Genomic DNA, 22,763 nt, shown 5'->3' with positions numbered 1-22,763 from the left:
AGGTGCCGCTTTTAAACATAATTATGAAGCTCAAGGATTAATCTTGAGGCCAGACCTGTGTGTGCGTAAGTGGGAGGGGGACATTGTTTTAGATGTAAACGTAGTTTAATAAAGAAAATTTGTCTTTAAAAGTATCAATTTTAATTAGACGTGACAGTATTCATAGGATATAGAATATCAAAATTTGTATACCATCGAACGTGTTATATATAATAGTGTGGATACTCTTTAACTTTCACGCACGTGTAATGTATATACATTTTGGATCCAAACTTTTACATCAAAAGTTTTATTGGTATAGATAAAACTTGGGCAGTGGAATGTAAGTGCATGATGTGCAGCAAGACTGTTAACTGGTTGTGAGTGTGGAATACAACAGATAAATCGTTCGAGAATAATGAAAAAGCACTGTAGCTAATACGAAAATGTTGATCTGTAGCGCTAAACTTTGTTTTCCTTGCAGCAGCTAGAAATATAAAGTGATGCAAAATGTTATTGTTAAGGATGATGAGCATTTATATTCATTTGGAGGCTATGGAAAAAAAAAATATCTACGCGTCAATGAAAGTTATTTACGTTGGCCGAGCAGCCAGAGCGTATTGTGCTTTGTCATTTTATTACACGAACTTCAGAATTTACCTGCATGAGTGAGGTAAGATCCATTAGATTATTACACCTTTTTCCAGGTATAACCTACGTTCGGCTCTTTTTTGCGGGACTAATTTCAACGTAACCTCTCCCTCACTGTGACTCGTGACAATTTTCGGCAGATTTTTCACTGCTCAGGTTTAATGGCAACAACAACAACTTTTTGTATCCTCCTGTAATATGTGAATTTAGATTTCATGAATGTTCATGACAGACTCAGATGTCCAGATTAAAACTAGAAACATTGATTTGAAGTTTTGAGTAATCTTAACTCAAAAAGACGTATCGACATTCATATTATAGCAGACAGGAGTTGATTGATTCACCAAGTCTGTGTCTGATATCGACTCGTCTTACAACATAGCCCAATTTTGCGACGGTAATTTCAGATGTTCAGACCAGGGGTCATTTAGAGAGACTGGTCCAGCTCACCCACACCGTCAGGGGGGCTGTAAACCGCGTATCCTTGGCATGTCGCCTTTATCAAACACTATAAAAGTCGCTGGCCTTATCGCTCCACCACTTGTGTTTCCCAACGCATCCGTATTATATAAGTGGTGCTTCGTTTTTTCTTCTTCAGAGGATACACAAGGACAGTGATATAATCTAACCTTAACTGTAAAATGAAAGTAGTTTCACTGCCAGTTATGTGTTTGTAGGGGGAAAGTGGAGTACATTATGTTGCACAATTAAGCTTTTAACTAGATGTGCACATTCACTGGGCCTGTCACGATTGGTGTGACTAGCAAGCTGTGCCGCCAAATAACCTGATATTATTCTAGTGAAGACCTTTGACTGTGATGGCAGAAGTAGATGATGATAGGATTAAAGCCATACGATACGAGTGAGTATGGCCGTAGAAACCACACACTGGTCATAATATTGGTGTCATCTCATGAACACGACGCTACGACCTTTGAGCACGAAGCTACAACTCCTAAACAACGATACAACCCTTAAACATGACGCTACAACCCTTAAGCACGTCGCTACAACCCTTAAACATGACGCTACAACCCTTAAGCACGGCGCTACAACCCTTAAGCACGGCGCTACAGTCCTTGAGTACGACGGTCGAGTATGATGGCATGTTAATTGACCTTGTCCTTAATGGCCTGAGCAAAGGCTAGGCCATGCTAAAGGGGTTAGCCTTGGAACTTTGCTGTTTACATTGCCATTCGCCTATAATACACCTCTTACAAAACATATGGTAGGTATTCAAAACGTGTCACATATGTTACATCCTTTACCATTCAAAATTCCTTCTTCCGCTTAAAAGAAAGAATTTGATATTCTTAAAAAATCGCCAGCAGCACCAAAAATGTAGCCACTCTTAACTCCTGTAATTTACAAACCAGAAATAGCGACAGTTTTTTTTACGGCGATGACTACGAAACTGGAACGGCCACCTTGTACTCAGGAAAGCAACACAGGAAGCTCCATTCAGGAGAAAGATATGACAAGTAGAAGAGAGACTACATCGAAGAGTGTGGGTTGTAAAAAGGTCTTCAACGAAAAGAGGGAGCAACAGGGAAGAGATTTTTGAAGAGAGAAGACTTGCCGGAGGGTTCATCGACGAGATAGTTTGGACATGTAGGGTACGTTTCATTGAGGAGGGAGATAGTGCAAGTAGGTAGGGAAAAGACCCGCTCTTGAGTGACAGGAAATGACATACGTACCCCAACAGCTGATACTTTCAGCTACCCAGGTTACGTCAAAGCCGAGCACAGTATCGGCCCCGCACTATGATAATAAACTTTAGCTTGTGAGTCTGAGGGATAGCCTAACCCTGTGACAAACCTGCTCAATAGTTTTTCACACTTAGCCGAGCGTGTCACAGGGCAACATCCTAGCTTGGAAGGTTTTGGGTGACCAGTGTATTTCTTCCCAAACTCGTCAAACAAAGCGTGACAGCGTAGCCTTACGATAAGCCCTCAGCTAGAAGGTTATTTATTAGTCTGTCAAGCAAAGCTTGACAGCTGAGCCCAGTGATAGTAGACCTCAGCTTGCCAGGTTGTTCCTTAGCTTGTCCAAACTTGACACCCTAATCCCATACTCGTCACCCTCAGCCGGCCAGGTTACTCGTTAGCCTAGCCTGTCAACTAAACGTTACAACCTTGCTCTATATGGCAGCCTTCAGCTGGCCAGTTTACAAGTTAGCTTAGCCTCTCAAGCTAACTTGACAGCCAAACCCTCCGGTAAATTGCCTTGTGCTGAAGTATTGTTCATTGTAACTTGTCTAGTTTCCATTCATCGTTGGTGCTGCTGATGGACGCTACTGAATGACCCTGCTGTGGTTTGGCCTCTGACCTTTTAGGCTGATGATAACGTCCCAAGGGGATCTGGATGAATTTGTTTTGACTAATTAGGCAGTTTCGTTTTTATTATGGGATCATTGAGGAATATTGAAGTCTGACGAACGAAGAAAAATCTGATTATTCTTGCCCAGCTTATCATTGGCGGGAAAAACTTTTAAGATTTTATGTTTATGAAGTTATGATTATTCTTCTAAATTTCTTATTATGCGAAGTAATCAAACGTGAAATTTGTTGGTGTGTGAAATGTCGTGGTGCATAAATTTCTCGCGACATGTTCCTTGTTGCGTCGTGAAACTGGTTTTGCTCCGCAAGGAACAATTTCTTAAATTTCATGTTCACTTTTATTGAATATTTTTCTTTCCTGACTTCAAAGGCTTATTATGATTCACTTGTTTATTAATTGCTTTATCAGTGTTACTTGTTAGCTTTCAAAAGCTATTTTTGAGACTAAGTAATGCATTTCGCTAATATTGTCTGATGTCTGTATGTGCTGTTCAGTGTTCGTTGTAATTTTGTAAGATTTCGGTACAATTGTTATTTTTTGAAAATAGTGAAATCGTTATTTTTGCTAACTTTTTCCATATATAATGAATGAATACTTTTTCTTCATTTTTCATCCCATATAACAAATATACTTTTCCATATCTGATATACGGAAGAATATATCTGTTCACGGATCGAGTTGGTTTAGTAACCTCTTTGTATTTTTTTTACTTAAGCACATAATGTTTTTGATAATTAGTGAATAGAATGAAATATGATAACGTATAGATAACATGGCAGTAATGTTGATTGCTATATACATTTTGAACATGATTGGATGTTAAGAAAAAAACTGGTTCGTTAATTAGAAAATAAGGAGTAAGCAAAGAATATACAAGATCAAAAAGCTAATGAAAAGGAAGCAAACGTAAAGACAATATTACATGAAAAGTTGACCGGCCTAACCAAAATACCCGTAGAGATAAACAAGGGAGGAAAATCTCCAGTGAATCTGCTACGTAAGGCCACATTAACGCTGCACTAGGCAGTGAGACGTGCCAAACAAGGTTAAAGGTTACGCCAGACCTTACCAAACCCTGGAGGTTGGTTTGCCGGGAATCAAGACAAGGTAACGGGGACGCCCAACTAGCCAGCCTACCTGCTCCACACCTAACTTGTACAGCTTCTGAAAACCCTCTACTGGAGTCTCCACAACCTGTAGGTGAGTTCCAGCTTGTTTTCATTTTATTCCATATGTGCAGTGAAAGTTTCATAATTATCATTATCATCATTTTCATTATTATTATTATTATTATTATTATTATTATTATTATTATTATGTTGTCTCTCTGAATCACCACTTCAGTAGCTTTCAAGTGTCAATCCTTTGACATAAGTATTTGTCTTTTCTCTGTCTCACACATACGTAGGCTGCTGTCTTTCATTGTACAAACATGCAGTCTCTCGTCTTCGACATAACACTTGACAATATGTAACTAACATGACTTATTCCTTGTAACTGTATATTTTCCTACTGTGAGCTGCGCGCTAGCCCTGCATTTTTGGCAGAAGTTGGCAAGTACTCATAACTACTCCCTTTCGACGTATCTATGTTTACAATCATAGCATGGGTTGTTAAGTGTTACAAGGACTCCTTCAATTTGGTGTTAAAGAAATGACATTCTCCTGGGTTTGTAACGTATTTGTCACCCCTGCAGGCCATGTTATTGTGTCGGTCGTGTATAACGAACATATCAAACCACATTTTGTCGTCCACTGTAATATAGATAAGATATTTTACTGCGTCAGTCGTTTGTAAGGGTATGAGTTATGTTGTTCAGCGAAACACCGGGTTTTTAGATTCGCTTCGCTTTGAGTTTCAAACCTCACCAGAATTTGAATCCCGGCCTTTGGGAATAATTGGATTGAAGGTGTAGTGTGTGGCGTGTGCGTGTGGAGGGCGGGGGTTTGGGTGGGAGCAGGGGGCATAGACACGTAAACCAAGGTTGAAATGTAAAGTAAATTAGAAGTGGGTTATTTTTATGAGATTACGAATTGGCGGACTGACCTCTGACTGGTAGAGAACTGTTTGTTAGTTTGCTAATGTGCACTTGTGTGTTTCTGTGTTTGTATATGCTTGTGTGTGTGTGTGTGTGTGTGTGTGTGTGTGTGTGTGTGTGTTGTAAGGAGAGAATTTGGCACTTGTGTTGTACCGTTTCTTTTAACCTTGTATTAATGCACGTTGTCTTTACTCCTGTTTCCACACACACACACACACACACACACACACCAGTCTAAGCCAGGTAGCCATTTATTGACTAGCCCCAGGGAAGTATGAAGAGCTGGGTTTGCTGTGGGCTGACTGCCGCGCCCCGGATTCAAACACGTTCTCAAGCGAAACAAGTGATTTCTACGAAGCATCGACCTACTTTAACGCGTCAAATTTTTTAGCGAGATAAGGAGCGAAATGTCTGAACGTGCGAAATAAATGATCACCAATATATTCCAATATATTATCGTTGCATGTTAAATGATGAATTAAACTTTGATAATATTATTAGCTGTTGATAACATTACATTATATCTACCAAATCTTACCTGTACCATTCACAGTGTGTGTTCATTCGCTATATGTATATACTCGTTTGCGTCTGATTTATAGTTTACGTATGTAGTTGCAAGGACTCGCCACATGAAGTCATTCCTTATTAAATTTCAATTTACACATCAGTTACATCTCCGTGATGTATCCTTTCAATCAATGTCCTTCCCAAAAACTATAAGAATAGAGAACACGGAAGGAGAGAACAGAGAAGGAAAATTAGATAATGATTTTTTTTTTTTTTTTTTTTGCTTTGTCGCTGTCTCCCGCGTTTGCGAGGTAGCGCAAGGAAACAGACGAAAGAAATGGCCCAACCCACCCCCATACACATGTATATACATACGTCCACACACGCAAATATACATACCTACACAGCTTTCCATGGTTTACCCCAGACGCTTCACATGCCTTGATTCAATCCACTGACAGCACGTCAACCCCGGTGTACCACATCGTTCCAATTCACTCTATTCCTTGCCCTCCTTTCACCCTCCTGCATGTTCAGGCCCCGATCACACAAAATCTTTTTCACTCCATCTTTCCACCTCCAATTTGGTCTCCCTCTTCTCCTCGTTCCCTCCACCTCCGACACATATATCCTCTTGGTCAATCTTTCCTCACTCATTCTCTCCATGTGACCAAACCATTTCAAAACACCCTCTTCTGCTCTCTCAACCACGCTCTTTTTATTTTCACACATCTCTCTTACCCTTACGTTACTTACTCGATCAAACCACCTCACAACACACATTGTCCTCAAACACCTCATTTCCAGCACATCCATCCTCCTGCGCACAACTCTATCCATAGTCCACGCCTCGCAACCATACAACATTGTTGGAACCGCTATTCCTTCAAACATACCCATTTTTGCTTTCCGAGATAATGTTCTCGACTTCCACACATTCTTCAAGGCTCCCAGAATTTTCGCCCCCTCCCCCACCCTATGATCCACTTCCGCTTCCATGTTTCCATCCTCTGCCAGATCCACTCCCAGATATCTAAAACACTTCACTTCCTCCAGTTTTTCTCCATTCAAACTCACCTCCCAATTGACTTGACCCTCAACCCTACTGTACCTAATAACCTTGCTCTTATTCACATTTACTCTTAACTTTCTTCTTTCACACACTTTACCAAACTCAGTCACCAGCTTCTGCAGTTTCTCACATGAATCAGCCACCAGCGCTGTATCATCAGCGAACAACAACTGACTCACTTCCCAAGCTCTCTCATCCCCAACAGACTTCATACTTGCCCCTCTTTCCAAAACTCTTGCATTCACCTCCCTAACAACCCCATCCATAAACAAATTAAACAACCATGGAGACATCACACACCCCTGCCGCAAACCTACATTCACTGAGAACCAATCACTTTCCTCTCTTCCTACACGTACACATGCCTTACATCCTCGATAAAAACTTTTCACTGCTTCTAACAACTTGCCTCCCACACCATATATTCTTAATACCTTCCACAGAGCATCTCTATCAACTCTATCATATGCCTTCTCCAGATCCATAAATGCTACATACAAATCCATTTGCTTTTCTAAGTATTTCTCACATACATTCTTCAAAGCAAACACCTGATCCACACATCCTCTACCACTTCTGAAACCACACTGCTCTTCCCCAGTCTGATGCTCTGTACATGCCTTCACCCTCTCAATCAATACCCTCCCATATAATTTGCCAGGAATACTCAACAAACTTATACCTCTGTAATTTGAGCACTCACTCTTATCCCCTTTGCCTTTGTACAATGGCACTATGCACGCATTCCGCCAATCCTCAGGCACCTCACCATGAGTCATACATACATTAAATAACCTTACCAACCAGTCAACAATACAGTCACCCCCTTTTTTAATAAATTCCACTGCAATACCATCCAAACCTGCTGCCTTGCCGGCTTTCATCTTCCGCAAAGCTTTTACTACCTCTTCTCTGTTTACCAAATCATTTTCCCTAACCCTCGCACTTTGCACACCACCTCGACCAAAACACCCTATATCTGCCACTCTATCATCAAACACATTCAACAAACCTTCAAAATACTCACTCCATCTCCTTTTCACATCACCACTACTTGTTATCACCTCCCCATTTGCGCCCTTCACTGAAGTTCCCATTTGCTCCCATTTGTCTTACGCACTTTATTTACCTCCGTCCAGAACATCTTTTTATTCTCCCTAAAATTTAATGATACTCTCTTTTTTTTCACCTCTTGCACCCTTCTCTTGACCTCCTGTCTCTTTCTTTTATACGTCTCCCACTCAATTTCATTTTTTCCCTGCAAAAATCGTCCAAATGCCTCTCTCTTCTCTTTCACTAATACTCTTACTTCTTCATCCCACCACTCACTACCCTTTCTAATCAACCCACCTCCCACTCTTCTCATGCCACAAGCATCTTTTGCGCAATCCATCACTGATTCCCTAAATACATCCCATTCCTCCCCCACTCCCCTTACTTCCATTGTTCTCACCTTTTTCCATTCTGTACTCAGTCTCTCCTGGTACTTCCTCACAGAAGTCTCCTTCCCAAGCTCACTTACTCTCACCACCCTCTTCACCCCAACATTCACTCTTCTTTTATGGAAACCCATACAAATCTTCACCTTAGCCTCCACAAGATAATGATCAGACATCCCTCCAGTTGCACCTCTCAGCACATTAACATCCAAAAGTCTCTCTTTCGCGCGCCTGTCAATTAACACGTAATCCAATAACGCTCTCTGGCCATCTCTCCTACTTACATAAGTATACTTATGTATATCTCGCTTTTTAAACCAGGTATTCCCAATCATCAGTCCTTTTTTAAGCACATAAATCTACAAGCTCTTCACCATTTCCATTTACAACACTGAACACCCCATGTATACCAATTATTCCCTCAACTGCCACATTACTCACCTTTGTATTCAAATCACCCAACACTATAACCCGGTCTCGTGCATCAAAACCACTAACACACTCATTCAGCTGCTCCCAAAACACTTGCCTCTCATGATCTTTCTTCTCATGCCCAGGTGCATATGCACCAATAATCACCCATCTCTCTCCATCAACTTTCAGTTTTACCCATATCAATCGAGAATTTACTTTCTTACATTCTATCACATACTTCCACAACTCCTGTTTCAGGAGTACTGCTACTCCTTCCCTTGCTCTTGTCCTCTCACTAACCCCTGACTTTACTCCCAAGACATTCCCAAACCACTCTTCCCCTTTACCCTTTACCCTTGAGTCTAGTTTTAAAGTATGGGTGGCTTGCCCCTCAGCCAACCGTCAGCCTTCCCACAGCTAGCTAGCGTCAGAGCCTCCCAAACACGGCCATCATAGTGTACGGTGTAAACACAAAGATCCCACAAAAAGAAGGCGTTGAAGCGCTCAACATTTGGTATCGCCCTTGAACCCAGATGGTCACCTTGCTGAAAATATGAGTTGCAGTGCATTGCGCAACCTCTTGTACCCCCCCCCCCCCCCTCGTGCGTATACGCACTTGCTCAGTCGTCATTTATTTTGCAGATCAGATCATTTGCTTGACCTGGGTGTATGAATCATGGCCTGCAGTGCTCACCCCTAGGGAAGCCCATGTGTGTGTCATTATCTCTTCAATGGTACAGGGAGGGGTGGGGTGTGGGGGAGGGGTTAGTTTTTACACTCGTGGTTGGGGGTGGGGGAGGGGCGTCGCTTGAACATTCTCGTACAACTTCTCAAACTTTTGTGTTGTCAGCATTCAGAGTTGCCTCTCTTTCTTCATCCGCTACTCTAGGACGAGAAGAGTATTTCTAGGCTTCATTTTTCAGAAATGTTTGGTTAGTATTGTGTAATGGTTCATAGTTGTTGTGTAATGGCCCATGGTTGTTGTGTAATGGCCCATGGTTGTTATGTAGTGATCCATGGTTGTGTAATGATCCATGGTTGTGTAATGGTCCATGGTTGTTGTGTAATGGCCCATGGTTGTTGTGTAATGGCCCATGGTTGTTATGTAGTGATCCATGGTTGTGTAATGGTCCATGGTTGTTGTGTAATGATCCATGGTTGTGTAATGATCCATGGTTGTGTAATGGTCCATGGTTGTTTTGTAATGGTCCATGGTTGTTGTGTAATGGCCCATGGTTGTGTAATGGCCCATGGTTGTTATGTAGTGATCCATGGTTGTGTAATGGTCCATGGTTGTTGTGTAATGGCCCATGGTTGTTGTGTAATGGTCCATGGTTGTTGTATAATGATCCATGGTTGTGTAATGGTCCATGGTTGTGTAATGATCCATGGTTGTGTAATGATCCATGATTGTGTAATGGTCCATGGTTGTTGTGTAATGGTCATGGTTGTTGTATAATGATCCATGGTTGTGTAATGATCCATGGTTGTGTAATGGTCTATGGTTGTTTTGTAATGGTCCATTGTTGTTGTGTAATGGCCCATGGTTGTTGTGTAATGGTCCATGGTTGTTGTGTAATGATCCATGGTTGTGTAATGATCCATGGGTATGTAATGGTCCATGGTTGTTTTGTAATGGTCCATGGTTGTTGTGTAATGGCCCATGGTTGTGTAATGGCCCATGGTTGTTATGTAATGATCCATGGTTGTGTAATGGTCCATGGTTGTTGTGTAATGATCCATGGTTGTGTAATGGCCCATGGTTGTTATGTAGTGATCCATGGTTGTGTAATGGTCCATGGTTGTTATGTAGTGATCCATGGTTGTGTAATGATCCATGGTTGTGTAATGGTCCATGGTTGTTTTGTAATGGTCCATGGTTGTTTTGTAATGGTCCATGGTTGTTTTGTAATGATCCATGGTTATGTAGTGATCCATGGTTGTGTAATGGTCCGTGGTTGTTGTGTAATGATCCATGGTTGTCTAATGGTCCATGGTTGTTTTGTAATGGTCCATGGTTGTTTTGTAATGGTCCATGGTTGTTTTGTAATGGTCCATGGTTGTTGTGTAATGGCCCATGGTTGTTGTGTAATGATCCATGGTTGTGTAATGATCCATGGTTGTGTAATGATCCATGGTTGTGTAATGGTCCATGGTTGTTTTGTAATGGTCCATGGTTGTTTTGTAATGGTCCATGGTTGTTGTGTAATGGCCCATGGTTATTGTGTAATGGCCCATGGTTGTTGTGTAATGATCCATGGTTGTGTAATGGCCCATGGTTGTTGTGTAATGGCCCATGGTTGTTATGTAGTGATCCATGGTTGTGTAATGATCCATGGTTGTGTAATGATCCATGGTTGTGTAATGGTCCATGGTTGTTTTGTAATGGTCCATGGTTGTTTTGTAATGGTCCATGGTTGTTGTGTAATGATCCATGGTTGTGTAATGGTCCATGGTTGTTGTGTAATGGCCCATGGTTGTGTAATGATCCATGGTTGTGTAATGGTCCATGGTTGTTGTGTAATGATCCATGGTTGTTATGTAGTGATCCATGGTTGTGTAATGGTCCATGGTTGTTGTGTAATGATCCATGGTTGTGTAATGATCCATGGTTGTGTAATGATCCATGGTTGTGTAATTGTCCATGGTTGTTTTGTAATGGTCCATGGTTGTTTTGTAATGGTCCATGGTTGTGTAATGATCCATGGTTGTGTAATGGTCTATGGTTGTTGTGTAATGGCCCTTGGTTGTTGTGTAATGGTCTATGGTTGTTGTGTAATGATCCATGGTTGTGTAATGATCCATGGTTGTGTAATGATCCATGGTTGTGTAATGGTCCATGGTTGTTTTGTAATGGTCCATGGTTGTTTTGTAATGGTCCATGGTTGTTGTGTAATGATCCATGGTTGTGTAATGGTCCATGGTTGTTTTGTAATGGTCCATGGTTGTTGTGTAATGGTCCATGGTTGTTTAATGGTCCATGGTTGTTTTGTAATGGTCCATGGTTGCTCTATCATTGAGTCGTACCAGAACCTGTTCTCCGACGACGTTATGAAACTGGTTTGCCGACTTGAAGGTTGTGATCAGGTTACCCCTTACTCCTCTCTCATGCATGGAGGAACACCCAGCTGTATATCTTGTAGAAAACGAGGTTCATTCTCTCAAAGAAGCCATGAGACATCCAGTGGTTTACAGATCACAGACGTAGTTCATTGTAGCTTCCCGGTCTGCTTTCGTTACATGATAGACTCGTCGTTCGCCCTCCTCCTCCGCTCCCTGATCACCACAGTTGCCCCTCGAGCGACATCCTGCACAACGGTGCAAGTGGCCCGGATGAGTCCTCACTTCGTCAGCACATGTAGGGAAGCTACATCAGGACCACCAGCCATATGTAGGTCAAGGCGCTGTGGTAAACCTTACGTCTTTCCCAGTTATTTCGGTGTTGTCCAAGACCTGCTCCCGCTGGTGTTGAGGATCATGTGTCCTCCATTGTTCTACTACTCTTGAACCTGACCTCAGTTCCAACACCGTGGTGTACAAATCTTCCCTTGAAGTCCCTTATCCTGATTACCTGCTCCTTTATGGCTGACCGACTCCTGATGAATAGATGGAAAGGTTTTTCATTATCGTGTGTCATGTCATCAGTCATCTTTGCTTCGTACTCTTGGTCCTTCTCAAGTCGTCCCTTGCTCTCATACCTTCCCAGTGTTGGCTGGGTGTTGTGCCGTCTATATCTCGTATTTAGTACATCTGAACGTGCTATTGCTTCCAGGCAGGTTAGATGAACCACATATATGTCTCTCTCTCTCACTGCTAACTCTCACTCTCCATGTGCAGTTACAGGTGCCCGTGTTCTGACTCTCCTGTAAACTGTACAGAAACTTCCATAATAATGATGTACCGTATGACTGTGGACCTCCGTTTTCTAATGTAAAGTGGTCGGGAAAGTGTTGTTTGTACGCTTAGACGTCCTCGTTGAGGCAGGTTTAGTGTACGATCTGTTGTGTATTAGCCACGGTGGTCAGACTGTAGGGTCACGACGAAATCACTTCTCCCAACTTTTCTCGTTAACTGCAACTGACTGGCTTAATCAAGGCCATCTCTCTCTCTCTCTCTCTCTCTCTCTCTCTCTCTCTCTCTCTATATATATATATATATATATATATATATATATATATATATATATATATATTATCCCAGTGGATAAGGGAGAAAGAATACCTCCCACGTATTCCCTGCGTGTCGTGAGAGGCGATGTAAAGGGGTGGGAGCGGAGGGCTGTAAATCCTCCCCTCTCGTTTTTAGTTTTCCTAAAGAAGGAACAGAGAAGGGGACTAAGTAAGGATATTCCCTCAAAGGCTCAGTCTTCTGTTTTTAACGCTACCTCGCTAACGCGGGAAATAGCGTATAGTATATATATATATATATATATATATATATATATATATATATATATATATATATATATATATATATATATAAGAGTGAGTGCTCAAATTACAGAGGTATAAGTCTGTTGAGTATTCCTGGTAAATTATATGGGAGGGTATTGATTGAGAGGGTGAAGGCATGTACAGAGCATCAGATTGGGGAAGAGCAGTGTGGTTTCAGAAGTGGTAGAGGATGTGTGGATCAGGTGTTTGCTTTGAAGAATGTATGTGAGAAATACTTAGAAAAACAAATGGATTTGTATGTAGCATTTATGGATCTGGAGAAGGCATATGATAGAGTTGATAGAGATGCACTGTGGAAGGTATTAAGAATATATGGTGTGGGAGGAAAGTTGTTAGAAGCAGTGAAAAGTTTTTATCGAGGATGTAAGGCATGTGTACGTGTAGGAAGAGAGGAAAGTGATTGGTTCTCAGTGAATGTAGGTTTGCGGCAGGGGTGTGTGATGTCTCCATGGTTGTTTAATTTGTTTATGGATGGGGTTGTTAGGGAGGTAAATGCAAGAGTTTTGGAAAGAGGGGCAAGTATGAAGTCTGTTGGGGATGAGAGAGCTTGGGAAGTGAGTCAGTTGTTGTTCGCTGATGACACAGCGCTGGTGGCTGATTCATCTGTGAAACTGCAGAAGCTGGTGACTGAGTTTGGTAAAGTGTGTGGAAGAAGAAAGTTAAGAGTAAATGTGAATAAGAGCAAGGTTATTAGGTACAGTAGGGTTGAGGGTCAAGTCAATTGGGAGGTGAGTTTGAATGGAGAAAAACTGGAGGAAGTGAAGTGTTTTAGAAATCTGGGAGTGGATCTGGCAGCGGATGGAACCATGAAAGCGGAAGTGGATCATAGGGTGGGGGAGGGGGCGAAAATTCTGGGGGCCTTGAAGAATGTGTGGAAGTCGAGAACATTATCTCGGAAAGCAAAAATGGGTATGTTTGAAGGAATAGTGGTTCCAACAATGTTGTATGGTTGCGAGGCGGGGGCTATGGATAGAGTTGTGCGCAGGAGGATGGATGTGCTGGAAATGAGATGTTTGAGGACAATGTGTGGTGTGAGGTGGTTTGATCGAGTGAGTAACGTAAGAGTAAGAGAGATGTGTGGAGATAAAAAGAGCGTGGTTGAGAGAGCAGAAGAGGGTGTTTTGAAGTGGTTTGGGCACATGGAGAGGATGAGTGAGGAAAGATTGACCAAGAGGATATATGTGTCGGAGGTGGAGGGAACAAGGAGAAGAGGGAGACCAAATTGGAGGTGGAAAGATGGAGTGAAAAAGATTTTGTGTGATCGGGGCCTGAACATGCAGGAGGGTGAAAGGAGGGCAAGGAATAGAGTGAATTGGAGCGATGTGGTATACCGGGGCTGACGTGCTGTCAGTGGATTGAATCAAGGCATGTGAAGCGTCTGGGGTAAACCATGGAAAGCTGTGTAGGTATGTATATTTGCGTGTGTGGACGTATGTATATACATGTGTATGGGGGGGGGTTGGGCCATTTCTTTCGTCTGTTTCCTTGCGCTACCTCGCAAACGCGGGAGACAGCGACAAAGTATAAAAAAAAAAAAAAAAAAAAAAAAAAAATATATATATATATATATATATATATATATATATATATATATATATATATATATATATATATATATATATATGTATATATATAAGCCAAGTACTCAGTTTATCGACTAACCTGTAGAGTGGGATGAACAACTGGGCTAACTGTGTACCGACTTCCGCAACTAGGATTCGAACCCGTACGCTCCACCTCGTGCGGCCGTGAATCGTCAGAGTCAGCAGACGTTGACCACTACACCACGGTGGTGTACCACACCTGTTGCTTTCATTTTCCACGGTATTGTGCTCACGTCAAGGTAATGATGGTTTGTCGTGCTGGCAGACATGCTGGCTCAGGGCATTGTCCCGTATACTCAGAAAACTTGTGTCTCCATGACTCTCTGTCTTCATGTGAGTGTATATCCCCCAGTCTGCTTGTATGCAATTGTAACCTGGTATTATTAAAGGCGTGACATGCTTGTCTCACTGCTTTCTGCACCATCTTGATGGTTCCTTCATTCACACTGTTAGATATTTGTTCTGGTTTGAGGAAGAAAAGTATTCAGAGGATTGTGAATTATGGAGTCCAGTCTGGTAATCTTTGTTAATGTTACTTTTCCCAGTATGTGCTGTTTGAATGGCTCATGCATCAGTGTTTCGTGAAACGTAATGTATCGTATTACAAATGTCGATCTCCCTCCTCCATTATCTTCTCTTTCCCCTCATTGTGTTCATACATCAGTTGAGACAGATGAGCTGTATGTGTTTACTAACGTATATGTAAAGTAAGAGGTCAACACTCGTGTGATCCCGTCTCCTGAACTTTCTGTACCATCACGTAGCCTGTGTATCCTTCCAGCGTTCATTTTCTGCAGAGATAGTTTATACCAGCAACCCACCGTCCGTACCTCACACCAGCACCTCTCTACATCCTCACTAACCACCACCTTGTTAACCCAGCTTCTTGTTATGGCCTCTGGTGAACACTGCTGCTGCGTCTCACGAGGGGCTCCTCAGTGTTGTTATGTCCAACTGATTTAGAGACTTGAAGGCTGTTATCAGCCCCCCTCCCCCTGCTCTCTCTCTCTCTCTCTCTCTCTCTCTCTCTCTCTCTCTCTCTCTCTCTCTCTCTCTCTCTCTCTCTCCCTCCTCCATGGTGGACACCTCTGTAGCCCTCAGCCCCTCATTCTAGCTCAGTCCCCTCACTCCAAGTGGCATGTCTCACCAGCTCCTCCCCGTAGCCTCACAGTCGTATGTTTGTGCTTCTCAGTCTTGCCAGGAATCATCCAGTTTTGATGTGTGTAGTTAACCAGACGTGTCTCTAACCATGTTCTAGTGTACGATTGTAATATCTGACAGCGGCGGCAGCCACGCACACACACACACACACACACACACACACACACACACACACACACACACACACACACACACACCTGGCGTCTTCATTAGTCTTATGTTTGGTCGTCGAATTTGGCACAGCGTCTCCCTGGCCTCCCCCAGACTACCTGGACAAACCTGTGTGGTGAACACGGTGGGTGTATCAGGAGTGAGGGTCTGGGTATGCCCGAGCCTTGTACCACGGTCCCTGGGATCGACTGTCGTGGCCTGGGTCCCTGGGATCGACTGTCGTGGCCTGGGTCCCTGGGATCGACTGTCGTGGCCTGGGTCCCTGGGATAGACTGGCGTGGCCTGGGTCCCTGGGATAGACTGTCGTGGCCTGGGTCCCTGGGATAGACTGTCGTGGCCTGGGTCCCTGGGATAGACTCGTGGCCTGGGTCCCTGGGATAAACTGTCGTGGCCTGGGTCCCTGGGATAGACTGTCGTGGCCTGGGTCCCTGGGATAGCCTGTCGTGGCCTGGGTCCCTGGGATAGACTGTCGTGGCCTGGGTCCCTGGGATAGACTGTCGTGGCCTGGGTCCCTGGGATAGACTCGTGGCCTGGGTCCCTGGGATAAACTGTCGTGGCCTGGGTCCCTGGGATACACTGGCGTGGCCTGGGTCCCTGGGACAGACTGTCGTAGCCTGGGTCCCTGGGATCGACTGTCGTGGCCTGGGTCCCTGGGATAGACTCATGGCCTGGGTCCCTGGGATAAACTGTCGTGGCCTGGGTCCCTGGGATAGACTGTCGTGGCCTGGGTCCCTGGGATAGACTGTCGTTGCGTGGGTCCCTGGGATAGCCTGTCGTGGCCTGGGTCCCTGGGATAGACTGTCGTGGCCTGGGTCCCTGGGATAGACTGTCGTGGCCTGGGTCCCTGGGATAGCCTGTCGTGGCCTGGGTCCCTGGGATAGACTGTCGTGGCCTGGGTCCCTGGGATAGACTGTCGTGGCCTGGGTCCCTGGGATAGACTGTCGTGGCCTGGGTCCCTGGGATAGACTGTCGTGGCCTGGGTCCCTGGGATAGACTGTCGTGGCCTGGGTCCCTGGGATAGCCTGTCGTGGCCTGGGTCCCTGGGATAGACTGTCGTGGCCTGGGTCCCTGGGATAGCCTGTCGTGGCGTGGGTCCCTGGGATAGCCTGTCGTGGCCTGGGTCCCTGGGCTAGCCTGTCGTGGCCTGGGTCCCTGGGATAGACTGTCGTGGCCTGGGTCCCTGGGATAGACTCGTGGCCTGGGTCCCTGGGATAGCCTGTCGTGGCGTGGGTCCCTGGGATAGCCTGTCGTGGCGTGGGTCCCTGGGATAGCCTGTCGTGGCCTGGGTCCCTGGGATAGCCTGTCGTGGCGTGGGTCCCTGGGATAGACTGTCGTGGCCTGGGTCCCTGGGATAGACTCGTGGCCTGGGTCCCTGGGATAGCCTGTCGTGGCGTGGGTCCCTGGGATAGCCTGTCGTGGCCTGGGTCCCTGGGATAGACTGTCGTGGCCTGGGTCCCTGGGATAGACTCGTGGCCTGGGTCCCTGGGATAGCCTGTCGTGGCGTGGGTCCCTGGGATAGCCTGTCGTGGCCTGGGTCCCTGGGATAGACTGTCGTGGCCTGGGTCCCTGGGATAGACTGTCGTGGCCTGGGTCCCTGGGCTAGCCTGTCGTGGCGTGGGTTGGTGGAGGGATGTAGTACAAGTGTTGTGTTATCAGTTGGACACGGGACAGACTGGAGGTTGGGGTGGCCATCCCCCTCACGTGAACCCGTGTTATAACCGTCGTCTGCTGGGGTCTGGCTTGTCCTATGAGAAATGTATCCACACATGACTGGCTCCCTGAAGTTCCATAGGCTTTCCTGCACTTTACCTTCGCTGATGATCTTCACACGGAAGACAGTGTATAGTAACGGATACTTAGATTCTGGGAATATATAAAGCTTGATTAGTGAACAAAATCAAGTGTTTTCAAAGGCTTGATGAACTTTACAAGAGTTTAAGAGAAGAGAGAATTAAGTATGGACAAGGGAACGCGGGAGTGTATTGGATGATCAACCAATTTCTCCTCATGTCTACAGTGTTCCCGTGCAAAGTCATATGTGTAAACTGATAACCAGCAGATGGGCCACGTCTCTCACTGTGGCGGGAGATTTCAAGTTTTTGTAACGTTTTCTTGCACGATTTCTTATTGTAACGTTTTCTTGCACGATTTCTTATTGGACAATAACACAAATGTCAGGTAAGAAGAAGAAATGTAAAGATAAAGGACAAACCGTCGTATATTCTGTTTATGTGGTGTGTGTGTGTCCTCTGATTGGGTAATATTTTGATCTTACTGTTGTAACCGTCCTCGCCGCCTGGTCAGGTGTTGCCATCATTTCGTCCCTCGTTTGTCTGTAAACTTCGCACATTTTAATCTTTTCATGAATCATTTTGTTATTTGGACCGAAGCTTTGATTTACCCTCTCGGTCAACCTTTGATCAATAATTCAAAGCCTTCCCCCACCCTTACCCCAAACTCTACTTTACCGTAAAGTTTGCCAATTTGACGACGTTATTATTTTCCAAAATTATGTGCGTGAGGAAGTACGTAGTTGAAATAAATTGGCTGCTATACCCTGAGCTGCCGTCTTAGGTCCTGCATGGTCCATGTGGATGGAGCTTCAGCGAATTTTCTCATTTCGTTCCCATGTGACATCCAATATGGCCACCACAGATCCATCAGAACTGAGAACAAACTTTGAACTTGTTTCATTAGCGACGAAGGCTCACCTGAACCAATAGTTACCGATGGTTATGGTAGGTTCCGGACAATAAGTATGCCGCTGTGTGAGGGATAGGGAATCATAAAGTGATTGTAAGTGTTGCGGAGCCTTTATCACAGTACGGTGTATGGTTGTATAATTACCAGTAATCACGAATTATGTTACTGTGATTTGTGAGCCCTTGTTAGCCAGGAATAAGGTAGGACTTTAGGAAGGGAAGAGTGTTGTGCGGACCAGACATTTGTACTTTGACAAGTAATGTATAAAGTTATAGAGAAAAGGAATGGAGTATAAGTAATATTTATGAATTTGTGGTAAAGGAAATAGCCTAGCTCTCAGAGGAGATTCAAACTCCGTAAAGTGTACACTGAAGACTTCTGAATGTTAAGACGTTTTATCATGGCAACAACGCATGTGTGGAGGGAACATGCAACAACGCATGTGTGGAGGGAGCATGCAACAACGCATGTGTGGAGGGAGCATGCAACAACGCATGTGTGGAGGGAGCATGGCAACAACGCATGTGTGGAGGGAGCATGGCACAACGCATGTGTGGAGGGAGCATGGCAACTACGCATGTGTGGAGGGAGCATGCAACAACGCATGTGTGGAGGGAGCATGGCAACAACGCATGTGTGGAGGGAGCATGCAACAACGCATGTGTGGAGGGAGCATGCAACAACGCATGTGTGGAGGGAGCATGGCACAACGCATGTGTGGAGGGAGCATGGCACAACGCATGTGTGGAGGGAGCATGGCAACAACGCATGTGTGGAGGGAGCATGGCACAACGCATGTGTGGAGGGAGCATGGCAACAACGCATGTGTGGAGGGAGCATGGCACAACGCATGTGTGGAGGGAGCATGGCAACTACGCATGTGTGGAGGGAGCATGGCACAACGCATGTGTGGAGGGAGCATGGCAACAACGCATGTGTGGAGGGAGCATGGCAACTACGCATGTGTGGAGGGAGCATGGCAACAACGCATGTGTGGAGGGATCATGGCACAACGCATGTGTGGAGGGAGCATGGCAACTACGCATGTGTGGAGGGAGCATGGCACAACGCATGTGTGGAGGGAGCATGGCACAACGCATGTGTGGAGGGAGCATGGCAACTACGCATGTGTGGAGGGAGCATGGCACAACGCATGTGTGGAGGGAGCATGGCACAACGCATGTGTGGAGGGAGCATGGCAACTACGCATGTGTGGAGGGAGCATGGCACAACGCATGTGTGGAGGGAGCATGGGAACAACGCATGTGTGGAGGGAGCATGGCAACAACGCATGTGTGGAGGGAGCATGGCAACTACGCATGTGTGGAGGGAGCATGGCACAACGCATGTGTGGAGGGAGCATGGCAACAACGCATGTGTGGAGGGAGCATGGCAACAACGCATGTGTGGAGGGAGCATGGCACAACGCATGTGTGGAGGGAGCATGGCAACAACGCATGTGTGGAGGGAGCATGGCAACAACGCATGTGTGGAGGGAGCATGGCAACAACGCATGTGTGGAGGGAGCATGGCACAACGCATGTGTGGAGGGAGCATGGCACAACGCATGTGTGGAGGGAGCATGGCACAACGCATGTGTGGAGGGAGCATGGCACAACGCATGTGTGGAGGGAGCATGGCAACAACGCATGTGTGGAGGGAGCATGGCAACAACGCATGTGTGGAGGGAGCATGGCAACAACGCATGTGTGGAGGGAGCATGGCAACAACGCATGTGTGGAGGGAGCATGGCAACAACGCATGTGTGGAGGGAGCATGGCAACAACGCATGTGTGGAGGGAGCATGGCACAACGCATGTGTGGAGGGAGCATGGCAACAACGCATGTGTGGAGGGAGCATGGCAACTACGCATGTGTGGAGGGAGCATGGCAACAACGCATGTGTGGAGGGAGCATGGCAACAACGCATGTGTGGAGGGAGCATGGCAACAACGCATGTGTGGAGGGAGCATGGCAACAACGCATGTGTGGAGGGAGCATGGCAACAACGCATGTGTGGAGGGAGCATGGCACAACGCATGTGTGGAGGGAGCATGGCAACAACGCATGTGTGGAGGGAGCATGGCAACAACGCATGTGTGGAGGGAGCATGGCAACAACGCATGTGTGGAGGGAGCATGGCAACAACGCATGTGTGGAGGGAGCATGGCAACAACGCATGTGTGGTGGGAGCAAGTTCGAAATAAATACGAGTGTTTTAGGTTGTGTTGCGTTCTCTCGAGATAATGGTCTTATATATGAGAAATTACGTGAGATGTGAGGAACTGATGTGGTGATCGTGGTATGATAATGGTAATGGGGAAGGAAGTTGCCACAGTTCGTGTATGCAGATGACGCTGTGGTGTTCGCTGAATCAGGCCAAGAATGGGATAGAGCGGTGGGTCGCCTCAGTGATGTGGTGGAAGGTGGATGATGGACGTGATTGAGGAGAGTTGAGAGACGTTGGTAAGAGGGACGATGTAACAGCTTGAGTCTCAGGTGAAGGACTTGAAGTCGTGTTTGAGATGTTAAGGAGCAAGTGATAGCAAGATGTTTGCGGGAGAGTTTGAAGTTAAGGATATGAGTTCTGCTACCGGGATGGGGAAGGTATGGTGAACGGAGAACAGTTGGAAGTGTGCTGCAGGAAGATGGATTCATGGATGTTTCTTCCAGTTCTCAGGGTTGGATGTAGCACGAGAGTTTTATTTATATTTAGGTCACGAGGATAAACCGAGAAATGATGCAGAAAGAATATACAACATAGAAAACGTGTGGAGGACATCGTCAGGTGTGGATTTTGTTTTATATAAATTGTGACCAGTTTGTCGTGGGTTCAAAACCGTGGGGGCTGCCATGGTTGTGACACACACACACACACACACACACACACACACACACCGTCTCCACTGTTATGGGAAGCTGTCATTAGTACTACAGTATGACACGTATCACTGGTGGTCCCATACGGTCTCAGACACTACTAAACCCCGTCCCATCATCGGCCTGTCTGCCGCCCAGACACATCCTAGAGGGAGGGGAGTGTCCTGCCAGCTGGGGAAAGCCAGTCTGTGTTGGTCATACGTGATCACATTTCCTTCACGTGTAACTGCCTGAGAGTACGAGCGGGTAGACAACTGTTAAAGTTGATTTGATAATCATTTTTAAGACAACTTTTTTTTATCTTAACATCGAAGACGGGCAGGTGACACAGGGACATATACCACCGCTCATGCAAATTAAGATGTTAAATAAGACGTTTATATTACTTCATAACTTCCAGTCAGGTATTGAAAATGTATCTCATTCTTAATATATATATATATATATATATATATATATATATATATATATATATATATATATATATATATATATATGTGTGTGTGTGTGTGTGTGTGTGTGTGTGTGTGTGTGTGTGTGTGTGTGTGTGTGTACTTATTCATCTATTCATTTATATTTGTATATTATACATAATCGCTGTTTCCCGCGTCAGCGAGATAGCGCCGAAAGAAACAGACGAAGAATGGCCCATCCACTCATATAAACGTATATACACACAAATGCATATATACATACATATACATATACACAAACATATACACATATATACATGTACATATTCATACTTGCTTGCCTTCATTCATTCCTGGTGCTACCCCGCCCCATATGAAACCATCGCTACCCCCTGCTTCAGCGAGGTAACACCAGGAAAACAGACAACAAAGGCCCCATTCGTTCACACTCAGTCTCTAGCTGTCATGTAATAATGCACCGAAACCACAGCTCCCTTTCCACATCCAGGCCCCACACAACTTTCCATGGTTTACCTCAGACGGCTCCCTGACCACGACGGGACGGCTCCTTGACCACGACAGTACGGCTCCTTGACCGCCGTGGTCAAGGAGTCGTTCCGTCGTGGTCAAGGGGTCGTACCGTCGTGGTCACGGGTCGTTCGGTCGTGGTCACAGGTCGCACAGCCTTACTCAAGGAATGTGAGGGAATCGTTACGTCACCAGCAGTTGGTGTACCCTTGAAGGTCTGTGGCACTTGTCCCCACACACACACACACACACACACACACACACATACTCCCACCAGACATGAGCGGCCACACTGGGAGGCCAGATTGTTGTCTCCTGCCGTAGTTCCAGGGGTGAGTGAGGTGTGGGGGGTTATTCAACATTCCGCATGAGTGCTGTGTATAGAGCAGGTAACCTTGAAGGTGTG

The 22,763-nt window shown here is 45.3% G+C and overlaps 1 protein-coding gene across 1 annotated transcript in view; it reads left to right on the top strand.

Moving 5' to 3' along the window:
- Positions 1–22,763, top strand: part of LOC139751372 (serine/threonine-protein kinase NIM1-like) — a 231,610-nt gene that overhangs the window by 1,782 nt on the left and 207,065 nt on the right. The window contains exon 2 of the mRNA XM_071666738.1: positions 3,686–4,170. The gene's annotated coding sequence lies outside the window, so the exon portion shown is untranslated. The remainder of the gene's footprint in view (positions 1–3,685; positions 4,171–22,763) is intronic.

This window comes from Panulirus ornatus, chromosome 11 (assembly GCF_036320965.1).
Source record: "Panulirus ornatus isolate Po-2019 chromosome 11, ASM3632096v1, whole genome shotgun sequence".
Taxonomy (NCBI): domain Eukaryota; kingdom Metazoa; phylum Arthropoda; class Malacostraca; order Decapoda; family Palinuridae; genus Panulirus; species Panulirus ornatus.
Note: the sequence above shows the minus strand (reverse complement) of the source record. Positions and strands in the feature narration are given on the sequence as shown.